Genomic DNA, 9,762 nt, shown 5'->3' with positions numbered 1-9,762 from the left:
TGTAGTACATATGTGCTGCATAAAATCCCTCTCCTGAAATATCTTAAAATCTTTGCCAGGGCAGGAAACTGTACTGAGTGGTTATTTCCCAGGGAAGAACCCCTGAGCCCCCGAGTCTCCATCCAGGTCTGAGCCACATTGTGTCATTTATAGCAACGGGGAGGGAATGATACACAGCTTCACACACGTGGCCTTTGGCGAGGCTCACTGTGGCCCAACGGCTTGCAGATAGGATGTCTTTCAGACAGTCATTTGCCTCGGCACTCAATGGCGACGTCGACCCCCCTGAGCTAGGGGGGGTGATTCCCAGCTGGTGCACACACTCTCGCACTAGTGCTCATCCAGCGAGCGGGAGTACAAATAGTAGTGTAGCCAGGGCAGCTTAGGCATCGCTCAGCTGTTCCGAGTAAAACCCGCCTGAACCCAACGGGTACCCGGGTGCTCAGCACGGCTAAGCCCTGCCTCTGCGGCTGCTGCCGTCCATGCTGCACTGGGATCTCTTCTCACCCTAGCTTGAAGAGAGCTAGTGAGTGTCAGTGTGAGCTGGGAATCACACCCCCCGCTTGTAGTGGAGACTCCGGCCAGGTCTACACCACACACATACTTCGGTATATCTACATCGCTGAGGGTTGAGAAAAATCCACATACCTTAGCCTCCCCTTGTAGGCAGTCGCGGAGGTGGAGTAACTCCGCCGACAGGAAAGCTCTCTCCCGTAGGCTTAGAGCATCATCTTCAAAGCACCTCAGCAGAGTTTGTAGTGTAGACCTGCCCACAGTCTTCACCAACTCAGCCAGAGGTTAGGGGTCTATTACAGGAGCGAGTGGGTGAGGTTCTGTGGCCTGGAGCAGGCAGGAGGTCAGACTAGAAAGATGATCACAATGGTCCCTTCTGACTTTAGTAAGAGTATCTGAGTAAGAATAGACATTACAATTTTAAATCTAACCAGTGTCTCTTAAGTGGCTTGCCACAAGATGTCAGAACATGTTAGTATTAGAGCTGAGTGGGTCTCATATTTATTTAAATCTTTCTTGATATAAGAATTAAATACAGTGCTCCTGTCAGATAATACCTGAGAAATTATCTGCAAAGAAAACACACAACCCTAGAGTTTTCAGTTGCCTAAGTAGCCCCTGGAATCATAGTTAAAGTTGCCTCCCCCCCAAAAGAAACAACAACATCTGAAAAGGTGCCCCAGTGGGCATGCATGGAATCTGGCCCTCATGAATTGCCAGCCAGTCAACCCCCCCCCGACACACACACAGAGAAGTCAAACTACACCTATAGCTGCAAGCCACAGCTCCTGTCTCTGCTCAGGCAGCAAAAGCTTCCAGATAAACCAAATGATGGAATAACATAGCGCAAAGGAGTCATGGTGGGCGGGTCTGGTTCCACTGCGTATAGGCTGGCTAAAGTGGGATTGGGAGGGGAAAGAGACCAGGGCACAGAGACATAGTGAGAGAAATAGAGAAAGAACGAGAGAGAGAGAGAGAGAGAGGGATCAGAACAAGAGAGCACAGAGAAAAAGAGGTAGAGAAAAGAAAACAGGGAGAGAGAAATTTAGAAACTGCCCCTCTACACTTCTAACTCGAGAACAAGTTCTAACCCACTGTTCTAAATTTATAAACCATCTTTCTACTATCGGACACTGCCACTTTAATAGCGGAACTTGATGTTCTACATTTAAGAATCCACATCTTTCGATGGGTAAAAATAGCCCAGGCTGTTTCTCACATCCCAAAAAATTATCGTGACCCAGTTCTTAATGCTACCCCCTCCAGAGTCTGATCCCACTACCTCTCTGTAATCTCTCCTTGAGCCTCCCTTTGCTGTATCTATTGTCTCATAGATTCCCGTGCCAGAAGGAACCATTGTGATCGTCTAGTCTGAACTCATGTATAACACAAGCCATACAACCTCTTTGACCCAGAGCAGATCTTTTAGAGAAACGTCCCATTCTGATTTTAAAATTACCAGCAATGGAGAATCCACCATGACCCTTGGCAAATTGTTTCAATGGTTAATCACCCTCACAGTTAAAAATGGAGACTTTATTTCCTGTCTGAATTTGTCTAGCTTCAATTTTCAGCCATATTTTACCTTTGTCCACCAGAGTGAAGAGCCCATTTGTCCCCCATCTAGTAACTTACAGACTGTGATCAAGTCACCCTTTAACCCCCTCTTTGTTAAGATAACTAGATGGGGCTCCGTGGCAAGGTGCTCTACTCACCACAGGAGAATGCCTCTTCCTGGTCGCTCTGGGGATTAGCTCTGCAAGGCCTACGTTCCTTCCTGCAGTTGCATGCTATTGCTCTCTCTCAGTCTGCAGCCCCTCTCTTGCTGTAGGAGCTACTGCTGCCTCTTTATGACTCTGCCCTGAGGGTGCTCAGCGTTCCCCCCTTCCAGGGTAGTGTCCTTCAAAGTTTCTTCTGTTCCAGTGGCATCCCGAAGTCCTCTCACACTGTCATTCCCACAATGGCCCAGGCAGTCTTCCAATTCACTATCCTGCTGGTGCCACGCCCCGTGGCAGGGACGGTAACCCAGGCCCATCCTCTACTCTGGGTTCCAGCCCAGGGACCCTACAACACACAGCCAAGGTTCAGTCACCAACCTTGCTGCTTTCCCCCCAAAGCTGCTTCCCACAATGTGCTCTTCTCCACCCTACTGTCTTCAGGATTCCCTTCCCGCCAGGCCCCCAGGGACCTACTCTTTCCCTGGGTTCCCTCCTTCCCTCTCTACTACCCAGAAGGCAACCACAAACTTCCTCGCAACAGCCTTTACTGTGGCCAGCTTCCGGAGTTTATTCTAGCCCTGCATATCTCTGCTCAGGTGAGCTTCCTCCTAATTAGGACTTTCCTCTCACCCTTAATTCCCTCATCTTGCTACCTAATTGGCTGATAGGGCCTGCCTGGCCCACCTCAGCCCTCTCAGAACCAGTGCGGGGGAGTGTATCCTATCACAGGCTCCTTGAGTCTTCACCATAAGGCATGTTTTCTAGGCCTGTAATCATTCTTGTGGCATAGTGGATGGGTTAGTTAGCCCTGGTCTACACTGCAGGGGGGGGATCGACCTAAGATACGCAACTTCAGCTACAAGAATAGTGTAGCTGAAGTTGACGTATCTTAGGTCGACTTACCTCGTGTCCTCACGGCGCGGGGTCGACTGCCGCCGCACCCTGTCGACTCCGCTTCCACCTCGCGCCGCGGTGGAGTACAGGAGTCGACGGCAGAGCGATCAGGGATCAATTTTTATCACGTCTACACTAGATGCGATAAATCGATCCCTGATAGATTGATCACTACCCGCCGATCCGGTGGGTAGCGTAGACATACCCTTATTAGTGTGTTCCCATATATTCCTTCCCCAGGGCTTTGCTGGCAAAAGTGCTTTGGACACCGGTATCTCTATGGAAAGTTAATCACTGCCAAGGGTCCTATACTTCCTCTCTCTGAAAACCCTCAAACTCGCAGTGTCAGTAAAAAAGCTGCTAAATGATCTGGGAGATGGGAGAAGAATGTAATTGAATTATCTACTGTAGAGCAGTAGTTGGTTTAGGGCCTGATTCTGAAGGGTGTAACTGAAATCACTGACTTCAGTAGTGTCACTCCAGTTTTGCCCTGGTATAACCTAGATCAGTTGACTTAAATGGAGTCACTCCAGATTCACACCAAAGTAATGGATAGCAGTTCAGATCAATATGTTGCCGGCACCCAGTGCCGAGAGGCTGAACAACAGCTTGAGTGGTTCGTTACCCGGTGTGCTACACCCAATAATCACAACGGGGTGGAGAAGCAGAAAAGTTTATTTGCAGCTGCAAAAAGGTACAGGGAGAATAAAATCTCAAATCCTGCACAACAGAGCAGGAAGTTACACAGGCTTTTATACATCCTTTTTCCCAGCATACTTATCCAATAGCAAGCTGCTCCAAGTATCCATATAGCCAGCCAATCCAGTTCCCAGCTAGTTCCCTGATTCTCTGTATCATTTGTTAAACTATACATAAAGCTGCTTTATTCAGCATTGTTCTTCCATATCTCCCCTGTTTGGCCTTGCTTAGTTTCAGGCAGTCTGACTCTGCAACATACTGTTGCAGATTCTCAGCATAACTGCTGTGTGTGCCTCCAGGCGGGGGGGTGCCAAGGACACTTGGGCCTAGCACGCAGAGCTGCTGCGAGTGCCTCCAGGCAGGAGGGGGGGGGCAAGGACACAGGGGCCTAGTGCGAGGGGGCTTCATCGACACTTGTGGTCTTCCATCCCCTCGAGTTACCTAGTGGCCATGCCCCAGTGTTCCCAACAAATACACACAGAGAAGTTCTAGTGAGGGCTCCTCTCCGATGCTAATTATGTATATTTCCTTTCTTCTTTCTCCTAAACCTTCCTTATGCTTTTCTGCTCTGCAACGATCAAAGCCAGTGTAGTGAGCCTAGTACCTAGGGAAAATTGGGGAAGATAAGGCTGTTCTGAAGGGCTGTGGAATTTACAAGTTACGCAGAGTTGAGAGTGGCCAGTACATGAATGGGACAGCAGCAGTTTTCAGCAACAGCTGTGACAGACCACAGCTAGCACAGGTCACTGGGCCATTCCTCATTCACCTTCCCGAGCCCCAGGATCCCCAAAGAATTCTCTCTCTCTGATTCGAATACAAAACCATTAAAATTTTCAAATTGTTTCCCCTTGTTGTTCTCTTTTTCCCGCAAGTTTTACCACCAGATTGGTGGACCCTGGAAACTGAGGCTATGTCTACACAGCACTTTTGTGGGTATAACTTTTGTCGGTCGGGTGTGAAAAAAAACACACATACAACCGACAAAAGTTTCACTGACAAAGTGCTGGTGCGGACAGCACTATGTTGGCGGGAGATGCTTTCCCGTTGATGTAGCTATCGTCGCCCTGGGGGTGGTTTAATTACGCTGGCGGGAGAGCTCTCTCCTGCCGGCACAGAGCAGCTACACGGGAGACCTTGCAGCGGGACAGCTGTGCCGCAGTAAGGTCCATAGTGTGGACATAGCCTGAGGCTTGGTCTACTCAAAGATTTTGAGGGGGGCTAGCTGTTTCAGTTAGGAGGGTGATTTTTTACCAAAATAGTTATCCTGGTACAACCTCTAGAGTGAATGCAGTTATACATTCCCCTTCCCATACAGGAATAAACAATACCACTGCAATCGCCTTTACACTGATAAAACATTCCCAACACTAGTGAGGTTTAAGTATACCAGTATAGTTTAAAAGGTACAGCTCTTGTGTGTGAACAAGTCCCCCAGTGTGTCCCCACTAGTGTGACCAGATGTCCTGATTTTTTAGGGACAGTCCTGATATTTGGGGCTTTTTCTTATATATGCACCTATTATCCCCCCACTTCTGTCCCGATTTTTCACACATGCTATCTGGTCACCCAGAGTGGGTGCAGTCCTGGCAGCAGAGGGGAGGACTCCACACCCTCCCCTGCCCATGTACTTCAACCTGCTCTGGATACCTGACACTCCTGTGTATCCTGCAGAATGGGTGCATGCAGACAGACACACACACACACGCTCTCTCTCTCTCTCTCAGTGTGCCCATCAGATGGATAGTCAATCTCTGTGGCCCACTCAGCCCGGGGAAGACGTTTTACCCAGGGAGCTGCTTTTCAAACGTTCAGCTTGTGCCTGTACATTTTGCTCCCCTGGGTAAAAAACAAACAAACAAAAAATTAGCATCAAACCCTAAATTATCACATTTCCCTAGGAAATCAGTCTGGGTAGCGGATAGCTTTAAAAGAGTTCAGATAGATCACAGAGTCTGCCAAGGCTAACTAGTCAGAAAGAGAGAGGGCAAAGGAGGAAGGCAGTTTCAAACCCCACCCCACCCCAGCTCCCTAAGGGGCTGATGAGTCTCTGATAAGGCACATGGTGCAATTTCCACAGGGATTTGGAGCGCATTACAGAAAGCCAACATGCCCTGGATTCCAGGAAATCATTTGCTTTTCAGAGCATTGGTTCTCAGTGCTGCCCTGCCTTGTGGCTAGGGGAGGAGACAGGGGAGGAGACACAGGAGGAGGAAAAAGGAGAGTTTCGAAGCTGTGTTGGCTGCCACTGCAATACGAATGAGCGCACGGGACCGGCTGGAGAATGTCCTGGAGGAGCTGGAAGAGATGGACTTCAAGAAGTTCAAGGTGAAGCTGAACCAGGCCCAGCCGCCCTCGGGCTGCAGCAACATCCCACGGGGTCGGCTGGAGCGGGCAGACTATCTAGATGTATGCAGCCTGATGATCAGCTACTACCTGGAGACGGGAGCCATACAGATGGCCAAGCAGGTGCTGGAGGACATCAACCAGAGGCACTTGGCTGCCAGGCTGGAGGGGGTATAAGAGGTGAGGGGATCTGACTCCGGATTGGGCCCACAACCAGCGTAATTTCTGCCCACCTCTGGCTCATCAAAGGCTTTGTTGCTTTCACTTTCGATTTCTGGGAGGGAGGAAGAAGGCCTCAAGAGGGCGATGCTGTCAAGCTGATCCCTGCTCCAGGGAACATCTCTGCTAAAAGCAGGGTAACTGGCTGGGTTCTCAAAAAGAAAAGGAGGACTTGTGGCACCTTAGAGACTAACAAATTTATCTGAGCATGAGCTTTCGTGAGCTACAGCCCACTTCATTGGATGCATCCGATGAAGTGAGCTGTAGCTCACGAAAGCTTATGCTCAAATAAATTGGTTAGTCTCTAAGGTGCCACAAGTCCTCCTTTTCTTTTTGCGAATACAGACTAACACGGCTGCTACTCTGAAACCTGGCTGGGTTCTGAGAAACTTTTCCCTATAGAGGGTGCCGGCTCCTATCCAATCTCAGATCAGGGGTATTGGCTGGCTTAGCAGGGAATGGGATATGGGGTCTTTGCCCTTAGGGGTTGCCAGTTCCTATCTAGCCCCTGATCGGGGGACTGGCTGGTTATGGGGGTTGGGGAATGAGATACGGGGCTTTTTCCCTTTAGGGGGTGTCAATTCCAATCCTGCCCCTGGGCAGGGGGAATATGTGGCTATGGGTGTTGGGGAATAGGATACCGGGTCATTTCCCCTCAAGGTGGTACCAGTTCCAAGCTGGCCCGTTGTTAGTTCTGAAAGTTATTCGCATGTGAAGTTTTGGAAACGGTGAGAAAATACTTAGGTTGTCTTAGTTCAAGCTTCTAGTGCCAGGGTAGTCAATAGGTGGACCATGGGCCAAATCTGGACTGCCAGATGCTTTTGAATGGACCCCAAAAAAGTTTATTTACTTACCCACTCTTGAGGACCATACTCCTTTAGTGTTAAAGGCTGGTTGCTTCTGCAGGTGTTTGTGTGATGAGATTTAAAATCAAGGCTTTGATCACCCGTGCCAGACAAAAATCCTGTGACACTTTTTTGAAAGCCCAGGCTCCCAGTCACATGCCAGCTCAGGAATTTTCATTTTGACTTCTTAATCTCTTCCTGTAGTTTCCCCGAAATATAGGCTTCTCCTTCACTTCTTTCCTATAGCATGGCCATGTGGCTGTTAAACAGTTTCACTCCAGAAATGGCCGTATTTCAGCACTGCATGAGCAATCCCTGTGTAGTGTTGCTGTGTACTTGGTTTTTAGCTGCATGTCCCACCCCAGAGGTGGCTGCACTTCAGTACAGTTCCCTAATTTTTGGCTCCTAAAAAGCTCGTGCTTCAGGGTTTCAGACGGTCTCCTGCAGGAGTCATGAAGGGACATTCCCCCACACCCCATCCCAATGTATTCTGGAGTTGTTGTTTTTTTTATCTCCTTCCTCTGAAGCATCAGGGATGGCCAAAGCTGGAGATGGAAAACGGAATGGGGAGGGCCCAGGCTCTGAGGCGAAATCAAACATTCTCTCTCTCAGGTGCTTGGCTGGCTGGTTCTTGCTCACATTCTCAGAGTCTAACTGATCACCATAGAGAAAGTCAGGAAGGAATTTTCCCCCAGGACAGACTGGCAGGGACCTTGGGGGAAGTTTCACCTTCCTCTGCAGTGTGTGAGTACAAGTGACTTGCCAGGATTATCATAGAATCGTAGGACTGGAAGGGAACTCGAGACGTCATCTAGCCCAGACCCCTGCACTCAAGGCCTTGTCCTAACCTCAGAAGTTAATGAGAACAATTTTTCTCCCTCCTCCTTGTGACAACATTTTATGTACTTGAAAACAGTTATTGTGTCCCCCCCTCAGTCTTCTCTTCTCCAGACTAAACAAACCCATTTTTTCAATTTTCCCTAATAGCTCTTGTTTTAGACCTTTAATCATTTTTGTCGCTCTTCTCTAGACTTTCTCCAATTTGTCCGCATCTCTCCTGAAATGTGGCGCCCAGAACTGGACACAACACTCCAGTTGAGGCCTAATCAGCACGGAGTAGAGCGGAAGAATTACTTCTCGTGTCTTGCTTACAACTCTCCTGCTAATACATCCCAGAATTATGGTTTTTGTTGTTGTTTTTTCCAACAATGTTACATTGTTGACTTGTTTGCTTGTGATCCACTATGACCCCCAGGTCTCTTTCTGCAGTATTTCTTCCCAGGCAGTCATTTCCCATTTTGTATGCGTGCAACTGATTGTTCTGGATATACCTGATTATTTGGGTACATCTCACTTAAATAATTTCCTTGTCATTGCAGGGGCCTCGGGCACTGGAGCACCTCAATCCCTTCTATTCTCTGCCTCTGGCATATAATAGTCTAGTCTCCTGAGGGCTACAATACTTTGGTCTAATGACAGTTGTTGGGTGCTGGCTGGTGTTGGTGGCCTGTGATAAGCAGGAGGTCAGACTAGATGATCCAGTGGCCCCTTCTGGCCTTAAACTCTATGACTTTATGATTCCAAAGTGCTTTGTGGTTTGCACAATGAAAAATGCTTTGCTAATCACTTCCTATCAAATTCTCCCTGCAGGGGAATCTAATGAAAAAGAAAACATCCCAGAGAACAAAATGCACTTTCCCTCTAAAGAGCTCCAAATCCTGCCACACAGAGACAGAAAGAAAACTCATGATCCTGCCACCCACCGGGGTCTCTCTGCACATGCCCATGGCCAACAATGAAGATCACAGAAGCATCGCAGACACCTTTCTCTGCCACTCCTGCCATGCTCCAATTCCTGTCTCGGCATCTTACGGCTTTTGCCTTTCCCTGCTCGGGATGACCACAGATTTCCACCATTCCTATTTTTGAACAAATAAAGAGATATTTTTACAGTTGTTACTTACCGTTGTTATTTTTATGGTCCATTTAGCGCTGGGGAAAGGCAGACCCTGGAGAGTGAATCCTGTGTGTACGCCCAGAGACAGTACAGCCTGGCAGCAGCAGGGAAAATTTCTGCTCCACCACGCCTCAGGCCAGGCCTGCCCTTGAGGGACATCAATCATGGGAAAGGGGAGTTCAGCGCTCGTGGCCTGTTCAGTGCCTCAGCCTGATTGCAAGTAGGGGGGAAATAGAGATGTGGACTCCTGTTTTGCTAGGAAGTAGGCCCCCTGTACTCATTTCACAACAAATGACTTCCCAGTGGGAACAGCTTTCAGTCCCCAACTGCTGTATGGGAGATTTGAAACACTGGAATAAGGGCCCTTGTGGTAAAGGGCCCTTTATCTCATTCCCTACTCCAGCCAGCTAACCAGTCTCCCAGCTTAGAGTTACATTAGAGGCTGGTGATGTACAGGCGAATGGGTCGTATCCCATTTGCTGCTCCCTCAGCCAGCCCTTCCAACCTGTAGGTAGATTGGTACGCAGTAGGGGAAAAGCCCCATATCCCATTCCCCCTCCCCCCAAGCATACCA

The 9,762-nt window shown here is 48.8% G+C and overlaps 1 pseudogene across 1 annotated transcript; it reads left to right on the top strand.

The window, feature by feature from the left end:
- The first annotated feature begins 5,998 nt into the window (after positions 1–5,998).
- Positions 5,999–9,190, top strand: LOC311522711 (apoptosis-associated speck-like protein containing a CARD pseudogene; annotated as a pseudogene). Its single transcript, XR_014714694.1, has 2 exons — positions 5,999–6,347; positions 8,882–9,190. The product of XR_014714694.1 is annotated as an apoptosis-associated speck-like protein containing a CARD pseudogene (transcript).
- The last annotated feature ends 572 nt before the right edge of the window (positions 9,191–9,762 follow it).

The sequence above is a fragment of the Lepidochelys olivacea genome, assembly GCF_965140295.1.
Source record: "Lepidochelys olivacea isolate rLepOli2 genome assembly, chromosome: 6".
NCBI lineage: Eukaryota > Metazoa > Chordata > Testudines > Cheloniidae > Lepidochelys > Lepidochelys olivacea.
This window is presented reverse-complemented; position numbering and strand designations above follow the sequence as displayed.